This window comes from Triticum aestivum, chromosome 7D (genome assembly GCF_018294505.1).
Source record: "Triticum aestivum cultivar Chinese Spring chromosome 7D, IWGSC CS RefSeq v2.1, whole genome shotgun sequence".
In the NCBI taxonomy this organism is placed as follows: domain Eukaryota; kingdom Viridiplantae; phylum Streptophyta; class Magnoliopsida; order Poales; family Poaceae; genus Triticum; species Triticum aestivum.
The window spans coordinates 22,900,889-22,910,053 of NC_057814.1; the positions used below are offsets into that span (position 1 = coordinate 22,900,889).

At 47.4% G+C, this 9,165-nt stretch overlaps 1 pseudogene; it reads right to left on the reverse strand.

The window, feature by feature from the left end:
- Positions 1–8,712: 8,712 nt before the first annotated feature.
- LOC123171727 (uncharacterized) lies at positions 8,713–8,851 on the reverse strand (annotated as a pseudogene).
- Between the last annotated feature and the right edge of the window lie 314 nt (positions 8,852–9,165).

A 9,165-nucleotide genomic window follows, 5' to 3' on the forward strand; every position in this document is an offset into this window, starting at 1 on the left:
TGTTTTAAGAATGATCATGATGCCCTCATGTCTGTATTTTATTTTATTGACACCTCTATCTCTAAACATGTGGACATATTTTTGATATCGGCTTCCGCTTGAGGACAAGCGAGGTCTAAGCTTGGGGGAGTTGATATGTCCATTTTGCATCATGCTTTTATATCGATATTTATTGCATTATGGGTTGTTATTGCACATTATGTCACAATACTTATGCCTATTCTCTCTTATTTTACAAGGTTTGCATGAAGAGGGAGAATGCCGGCAGCTGGAATTCTGGGCTGGAAAAGGAGCAAATATTAGAGACCTATTCTGCACAACTCCAAAAGTCCTGAAACTTCACGGAGGCACGTTTTGGAATATATGAAAAATACTGGTGAAAGAATCAACCAGAGGGGGCCCACACCCTGGCCACGAGGGTGGGGGCGCGCCCTACCCCCTGGGCGCGCCCCCTGTCTCGTGGGCCCCCTGGCAGACCTCTGGTGCCCATCTTTTGCTATATGAAGTCTTTCGCCCTGGAAAAATCAGAAGGAAGCTTTCGGTACGAAGCGCCGCCGTCTCGAGGCGGAACCAATCGAGGGCTCCGGCGGAGCTGTTCTGCTGGGGAAACATCCCTCCAGGAGGGGGAAATCATTAGCATCGTCATCACCATCGATCCTCTCTTCGGGAGGGGGTCAATCTCCATCAACATCTTCACCAGCACTATCTCCTCTCAAACCCTAGTTCGTCTCTTGTATCCGATCTTTGTCTCAAAACCTCAGATTGGTACCTGTGGGTTGCTAGTAGTGTTGATTACTCCTTGTAGTTGATGCTAGTTGGTTTATTTGGTGGAAGATCATATGTTCAGGTCCTTTATGCATATTAATACACCTCTGATTATGAACATGAATATGATCTGTGAGTAGTTACGTTTGTTCCTGAGGACATGTGAGAAGTCTTGCTGTAAGTAGTCATGCGAATTTGGTATTCGTTCGATATTTTGATGAGATGTATGTTGTCTTTCCTCTAGTGGTGTTATGTGAACGTCGACTACATGAAACTTCAACATTATTTGGGCCTAGGGGAAGGCATTGGGAGTAATAAGTAGATGATGGGTTGCTAGAGTGACAGAAGCTTAAACCCTAGTTTATGTGTTGCTTCGTAAGGGGCTGATTTGGATCCATATGTTTCATGCTATGGTTAGGTTTACCTTAATACTACTTTTGTAGTTGTGGATGCTTGCAATAGGGGTTAATCATAGGTGGGATGCTTGTCCAAGGAAGGGAAGCACCCAAGGACCGGTCCACCTACATATCAAATTATCAAAGTAACAAACGCGAATCATATGAGCATGATGAAAACTAGCTTGACGATAATTCCCATGTGTCCTCGGGAGCGCTTTCCTTTATATAAGAGTTTGTCCAGGCTTGTCCTTTTCTACAAAGAGGATTGGGCCACCTTGCTGCACTTTATTTATTCTTGTTACTTGCTACCCGTTACAAATTACCTTATCAGAAAACTATCTGTTACCGATAATTTCAGTGCTTGCAAAGAATACCTTACTGAAAACCGCTTGTCATTTCCTTCTGCTCCTCGTTGGGTTCGACACTCTTACTTATAGAAAGGACTACGATAGATCCCCTATACTTGTGGGTCATCAATAGCACTATAGTGCAATAGAGTGTGGTGATGGGGGTCAATAGGAGAACTCAAAAAGGAGGAAAGTCTCGCATCAACGCGGCTTCATCAACATGCAAAGTTGCTCCATAGTTCGGGCATCTCTTACCTGAATCTCGTCAACATCCAAAAATGATACAATATCATCGATAATGGGAAGGAGCAAGACTCCCTGGCTGACCACGGCATGACCATCGTTAACTCCTTCTACGCCGGCATGAAGGGTGACATCAACAAGCGTGCCTGGCACTCGGTCTAGAAGACAGACTGGACGCATACCAAGTCACCTATGCGGCCAATGACGCCTACAAAAGCTACAACATGTACATGTGGATCGTTGACATGGGAATGTGCCTCCTTCCCCTGGCCGCCGAGGGGTCGTGTAGCAACAACTGCAGTGGTGGCAAGCGTGCCAAGAAGTGGGATGATGATTGTTTCCTAGTTTACGTAATTATGCAACGAGATGTCCAATGTGATGTTTAGTTCAATTATGCAGTGATGTTTTAAGTATGTTGTAGTTCCACAAGCACATCATGTTCTTGTTCTGCACACAGAGCAAGTCACATCACACGCGACTTCCATCAGAAAAATGTATGCGATGATTATCATCATGTTACGCAGTTCCTTCAGTTCAATCGTGGGCGTGCTAGAGCACACAATTCTCACCGTATGATCAGGGTTCTGGTCCCTACCAGTTTTTGTGTATGTATAGGGTTGCAGGCTTAGTCTCTCTCTTTTTTGCGGGGAATTTACAGAGCTTTATTCAACATCAAAGAAACTTCCAGGACCATCAGCCAACAGACTAGTAACCAAGAAAGGGGATGTCGAGTTCATCCAACTTTTGGTGACCGTCAGTGCACAAGCATGTTTCGTGCTAAAATGGGCCGAGTATTTGGCAGATTTGTTTACAAATTGAACAATAAAATCGGAGCCACAACCGAACATGAGCTGTGGTGACAAGTCCATTGACCAACTCTTGGCAATCTGTCTTCATTATCACATGCTGATAGCCTCAAAGTTTAGCAAATAACATGCCTTCCAGCAATGCCATAGATTCAGCTATAAAAGGATCAGTCACTCCCTGGAAAGGTTTGCTCCAAACTCCGAGCAGTGAGGAGGACCATGCCACCCCCACCTTAATCTCATCATCAAGGTTTAGAGGGTTTTAGTCTGTGTGAGGTGAAATACCACGTGCGCGAGGGATGGCGTACGATTGTTGGAAAAGTAACGGACGAAGAAACGTTCCATAATTTTTGCCACAAAAACATCCAGTGGCTGCTACAAATCAGCTGGTTTATTTCCTCCTAGGATCAGCCGCCTCCTCCTTCGTTAGATGGAATCCACTATGGCCGTTAGATCTATGAGACTTGCTTTATTGCTTAGCTCTTTTAGCGCGTGCACAGTACGTCCACACTTTGTACATGAGTATATGCATGGCAACTTGAACTTAAAAAGGTATTCTTCCACAACAAGTATCCAAATCAACATATGTTTGAACCGTCGTATTCCTTGCAACAAGTATCTCCATCCCAACGTGCTCCATGTCTCTTCATAGCGCCTCCAGCCACCAAACACAACATCCCTGCTGCCCAAGCATCACGGGCGTAATTCCATGAAGCATCGGTGGGCTAGTTGAAAGGGAGCACCATGGAACCGGCCACCCAGCGATGCTCCACTGCAGCGCTAGCGGTGCTTCCACGATGCTCCGATGACCCGGCGGTGCTCCTTTGCAGCACCGATGATGCTCCGCTGGCCCGAGATGCTCCACTGTAGCACCAATGATGTTTTCGACGGCCCGACGATGCTCCATCGCAACAACGGTGATGCTCCGACGGCCCGACGATGCTGCACTGTAGTGCTAGCTAGCAAGGCTTCAACGAAGCTCCATTGCAGCACCGGTGATGCTCTCACGACCCAGATGCTCCACCGTAGCACCGATAATGTTTTGGCGGCCTGATGATGCTCCATCGCAACACCGATTATGCTCCGACGGCCCATTGATGCTTCAGTGGCCCGGCGATGCTCCACCACAATGGTAGCAATGCTTCGGCATGCTACGATGATCCGACGATGCTCCATTGCAGCACCGATGATGCTCCGACGAGCTGACATGCTCCACTTAGCACTGACGATGTTCCAGTGGCCCGACGATGCTCCATCGCAACACCAGTGATGCTCCGATGGCTCGATGATGTTTTGGTGGCCAAATGAATGCTCCATCATAGCATTGGTCATGCTCAACTGCAACATCATTGATGCTCTGATGGCTGGGCGATGCTTCAAGTCTCGACCAACCTTGCTCACCGCTCGACGTCATAGCAACCAGCGATAAGCTCGCCCACCACACGTGCCCTTCGGGGCACCATCGTAGCGCCCGCGACCGGTTCGCAACAGCCGCTTGGCATCCCCTTGCAGGATTTTCGGTCCCGTCGCAACGGCCACCAAACGCACCCTGGCTAGCAGTAGGACAGGGGCCGTCGCAGCAGTTGTTGATCAACCTTGTAGCAATAATCACTTAAGACTGCCCTCTTATCGTCATTCAGAGTTTTCTCAGCAATTGTGTTCTTGCGGCTTGTTGAAAACTCTGTTGAGAATAATCCATCAGTAGAGTCTTCATCATCCATTGTTGAGGCTCTGCGAGGAGAAAACACAAACCACAACAAAATAAAAACATAGTAACTGTGCAACAAGAGCAGTAGACCAACTAGATATGAAACACACTGTCTCTACATTGCCACTACTTGATGAAACACAAATTGCTAGATAAAAAACCTCCACCTCTACATTTGCACATTACATCACCCCTGGATATAAACCCCCCACATCTACCTTTGCGTATTACAGACAAAACAAAAGAACACATTGTAAAAGCTAGGGTTGGCTGCGTTAAGCGTGTTGCCTCCTGGCAGGGACGCCTTCGTGTTAATATAGGCAGAGCGATTACATGATAAGGCGCGGGTGGTTAGTTGGTTGTTAACTTGTCCTCTACTCCAAGCTATACATGAGATAGAGGATATCCTAGCGAACAACCTGCGCCTCAACTCCAACGAATACAATCACGTTACAATGTCACGATACAACTACGATCCTACACTTTTAACATCCTCCCTCAATCTTAACGTATAGAGGTTCAGATTGCGCTTGAAGGCCTATAGTTGCTTGACTTGTAACGGTTTTGTGAACCCATCTGCAACTTTATCTCCTGTTGGAATGAACTGAATATATAGCAACTTTTGTGCAACTCTCTCTCGTACAAAATGGTAATCAATCTCTATGTGTTTCGTTCGTGCATGAAACACTGGATTTGCAGACAAATACGTTGCTCCAAGATTGTCACACCATAAGCATGACACACCTGTTCTTCCAACGCCAAGTTCATCAAGTAAAGTTTCAATCCACATTACCTCAGCTGTTGCATTTGCCAAAGATTTATATTCTGCCTCAGTGCTCGAGCGTGACACTGTAGCCTGCTTCTTAGCACTCCAGGATATCAGATTCGGACCAAGAAAGATTGAAAATCCCCCTGTAGATCTTCTATCATCGGGACATCCAGCCCAGTCTGCATCAGAAAATGCACTTACTGTGGTTGAAGAAGATTTACACAATTTCAGCCCTGTGTTGGCACTCCCTTCAAGATACCTCAATGTCCTCTTCACAGCTGTCCAATGTACAGAGGTAGGAGCATGTAAAAATTGAGAAACTTTATTAACAGCAAAGGATATATCGGGTCTTGTTAGTGTCAACTACTGGAGAGCACCAACTACACTTCTCTACTTAGTTCCTTCTTCTGGGCTTAGTAATTCTCCTTCATATAATGACAACTTATCAGTGATAGCCATAGGTGTACTGGAGGGTTTGCAATCCTTCATACCTACATGTCTGATTACATCTTTGGCATATTTTTCCTGAGTTAACATAATACCATCATGCAACTTTTTTACCTCAATACCTAGGAAGTAGTGTAACTCTCCTAGATCTTTAAGAGCAAACTCATTTTTCAAATTTGATAGCAATGCTGTGGTAGCTTCCTGTGAAGAGCTGGCAACAATTATGTCATCAACATAAATTAACATAAATATAATCACCTTCCCTTTCTTGAAGAAGAAAAGAGAAGTGTCACCCCTTGAAGGCTTGAAACCAAGTTGCTGAAGCTTTGCAGTTAATATTGAATACCAGGCTCTAGGTGCCTGCTTTAGGCCATATAAGGCCTTGTCCAACTTGCACACATGATGTGGCTTTGAACCATTTTCAAACCCAGGTGGTTGTCTCATATAGACCTCCTCCTCGAGAACGCCATGTAAGAACGTATTCTGAACATCCAATTGGCGAAGACTCCATCCCTTGGAGACAGCAATAGATAGAACAAGTCTAATAGTAGCAGCTTTAACTACAGGACTAAAAGTATCCTCATAATCAATACCATAGCGGTGTTTGAAGCCCTTAGCTACTAGTCTAGCCTTATATCTATCTATTGTGCCATCAGGTCTCTTTTTAATTTTATATACCCATTTACAATCAATAATATTCCTCCCTCGCTTAGGAGGAACCAAACGCCAAGTTTGGTTTTTCATAAGTGCATGATACTCTACGTTCATGGCATTTTTCCAATTGTCATTTCCTAGAGCTTCGGTCAAAGTTTGGGGCTCACCAGTAGAAGCAAAATTTGCAAATTTGAAGTGCTTATCATACCTGAGTGTCCCATCTTTGTAAACTGTGGGCTTTGAAATACCTCGTTGTGCTCGTGTAGTCATCCGAGGAGGTGTGCTGGAGCGAACGGGTGCGGCAGCCGCAGAAGATCCCGATCCCGCCACAGCAGAACCAACCTCGTCTGTCGCGCGGTCGGACGATGTTGGATCGCGCGCTGGTGGAGCAGGAGGATCCCGCCTTGACGAGTCAGCGGGCGCCACGTGACCACGAGCCAGCGTGCGGTCGCGCCTGCCATCATTGCGCCGCGCAGCGGGGGACAGGCGACCAGGTTCAGGCCCACCCGCCTCGTGACGACTGGGGCGCGGAGACAGAGGAGGGGCCGGCCCACCCGACCGGCCTGGAGACCTGTGCCAGGCATCACCCGGGGAGTGGATGGCCCCGGATTCTGGTGGGGGCGGCGTTGGAGGATCCGCCTGGGGCGTCAGAGGATCCGCCTGGGGCGTCAGAGGATCCGCCTGGGGATCTGTTCCCGCGTCAGCTCCAGAATCTGCGCGTGCAGGCGAATCTGCCTCGTGTCTGCCGCCAGGTGTTTCTTGCTGCTGTTGCATAAAATCACAAGCATTTGGAGTGCAGTTTTTTTCACCGCTATCTCCGTCAGAAGTAGGGCTATGTAACAAATGATCATCAGCATAATGTTCATCCCCATGATCGGTTGGGTTTAGTAACTCCGGACTCAAAAGAAGAATTTCTGCCCGAAGCCGTGCACCGGCATTTGGGTGAAGTGTAGCGAAGGGAAATACATTTTCATCGAAAATAACATCCCTGGAGATATACACTCATCCTGTTGAAATACAAGGCATTTAAAACCTTTGTGAAGGTTGCTATATCCAAGAAAAGTGCATTGTTTGGAACGGAACTGAAGTTTGTGCTTGTTATAGGGTCGGAGGTTGGGCCAACAAGCATACCCAAAAATCCTAAGTGCGGAGTAATTGGGTTTTTCATGGAACAATCGCTCAAGAGGGGTCTCAAGCTTGATAACTTTTCTAGGAAGGCGATTGATCAAATAGGTAGCAGCAATAAACGCCTCATCCCAGAATTTTAAGGGCATAGAGGCTTGGGCAAGAAGAGACAAGCCCACTTCGACTATATGTCGATGTTTTCTCTCTGCTGATCCGTTCTGTTGATGCGCATGGGGACAAGATACATGATGAGATATTCCTATCTTGGTGAAGAAGGAGTTGAGTTTTTCATACTCCCCTCCCCAATCTATCTGAAGGGCAAGAATTTTGCAATTAAACTGTCGTTCAACAAGGTGCTGAAAGTCATGAAATCTTTGAAAAACTTTAGACTTGTGTTTGATCAAATATATCCATGTGAATTTGCTGAAGTCATCGATGAAACTCACATAATATTTCTTTCTGCCTACTGTTTCAACAGCAGGTCCCTAAACATCAGAGAAAATAAGCTCTAAAGGAAACTTGGATTCACTTATTGATTTTGGATAAGGTAACTGGTGACTTTTTCCCTTTTGACAGGCGTCACAAACAGAATCACTACCGAAAAAACTAGCACAAGGAAGTTTATTCTGACTAAGAATTCTCCTGACAACTAGAGGAGATGGGTGACCTAAACGTCGGTGCCATCTATCCGAAGATATCTTGATGGCACTGAGCATCTGCTTCTGGACATTGGATCCCTTGTGCTTGACGGGGTATAGACCACATCTACCCCTGCCTCGAAGAAGAACCTTCCTCGCTCCCCGTTCCTTAACAAGAAAAGAATGAGGGTGAATTTCACAGAATGTATCATTGTCAAGAGCAAGACGACTAGCAGAGATTAGGCTCTTGCTAGCTTCTGGAACATGAAGAATATTATTTAGGTAGAGATCACGATCAGGGGTACGAATAGCTGAGTGACCAATATGTTCTATAGCCATACCTGACCCACTAGCAGTGTGGATTTGCTCGTTCCCGGTGTAGCGGTCGCAGACAGTCAGCTTCTCAAGGTCTCCTGTGATGTGATCGGTGGCGCTGCTGTCAAGGTACCAATTGGTGTCCACCCCATACTGAGGTGCTGCCAGGTTCGCCGTCCTCTCTTCTCCTCCTTGGTAGGCTTCATCATGGCGCTTCCAGCACTTCCACGCTGGATGGCCCAGTTTGCCACAGATCTGGCACTGGATCCTAGGTGCAGGGGCATTGTTGTTGTAGTTGCCCCCACAACGGTTGTTGTTGTAGTGGCCGCCTCCTCCTTGTCCACCGCGGCCGCCAGGCTTGATGTAGGGGCGACCACGGTCACCACCGTTGTTGCCGTTTCCGCAGCGGCCACGGCCACGGTCACCACCGCGCCCGCGACCTCTGGTGGCAGCGTTAGCGGAAGACTGCGACACTCCGCCGGGAAGCTTCATCCTCGTCTCGAAGCTGATGAGCTGAGAGAACAGCTCGGGCACGGTGATCGGCTCCACTCTGGAGCACATAGCAGAGACCACCGGATCAAATTCCTCGTCCAGGCCAGCGAGGATGTGAGAGACGATGTCATCATCGTCGATCTTCTTCCCTGCTGCGATGAGTTCATCGCACAGAGACTTGACTTTCCCGACGTAGTCGGTGATGGAGGAGTTCCCCTTCTGCAGGTTGGCGAGGGTGATGCGCACGTTGATAGTCTGGGCACGAGTGTGAGACGCAAGCATCTCTGCAATCGTGTTCCAGAGCTCCGCCGACGTATGACAGGTAGCGACCTGGACGGCCATCTCACGGGGCAGAGTTGTCAGAAGGTAAGAAAAGACTTGCTGATCTTGAGCGTACCAGGTCTGGAACTCCGGGTTGGGCTTCTTTGTCTTGGTTTTGCCATCAGATGTGGCCTCTT